The sequence below is a fragment of the Apis dorsata genome, unplaced genomic scaffold, assembly GCF_000469605.1.
Source record: "Apis dorsata unplaced genomic scaffold, Apis dorsata 1.3 scaffold_58, whole genome shotgun sequence".
NCBI classification, from domain to species: Eukaryota; Metazoa; Arthropoda; class Insecta; order Hymenoptera; family Apidae; genus Apis; species Apis dorsata.
In genome coordinates, this window is record NW_006263358.1 from 1,685,190 (window position 1) to 1,685,503 (window position 314).

Consider the following 314-nt stretch of genomic DNA (forward strand, 5'->3'; position numbering starts at 1 on the left):
ACATCAATGGCCGGTTTACGCGGTCGTGGAGAACGTTACCGCGAATCGATGACGAGCTGACGCGTGACGAGCTCGCGCAGTGACGCACGAAACTTCCTGTGCATGACTTTGGTGTACATCCTTTGTCGCCATACAAACAACAACAGTTGGATTCAGTTCCGTAAACTGCTACGCGGGTGAAGTGCTTTTTAGTGATTTAACTGTAATCCAACTCAAACTCTACCAAAAAATTTCTCAAATAAGTGTGTATACGTGTGAACACGTGAAAGAAACAATATATATATATATATACATATATATATATATATATATGT